Raw genomic sequence first — 218 nt, 5'->3', positions numbered from 1 at the left:
TGGAGTTAAACGCCAGCTTTGGTGCCAGTTTGGGCGTTTAACTCCCATCCTTGTGCCAGTTCCGGCGTTTAACGCTGGAAAAACTGAGGGTGACTTTGAACGCCAGTTTGGGCCATCAAATCTTGGGCAAAGTATGGACTATCATATATTGCTGGAAAGCCCAGGATGTCTACTTTCCAACGCCGTTGAGAGCGCGCCAATTGGGCTTCTGTAGCTTC

Source organism: Arachis duranensis, chromosome 1 (assembly GCF_000817695.3).
Source record: "Arachis duranensis cultivar V14167 chromosome 1, aradu.V14167.gnm2.J7QH, whole genome shotgun sequence".
NCBI classification, from domain to species: Eukaryota; Viridiplantae; Streptophyta; class Magnoliopsida; order Fabales; family Fabaceae; genus Arachis; species Arachis duranensis.
This window is presented reverse-complemented; position numbering follows the sequence as displayed.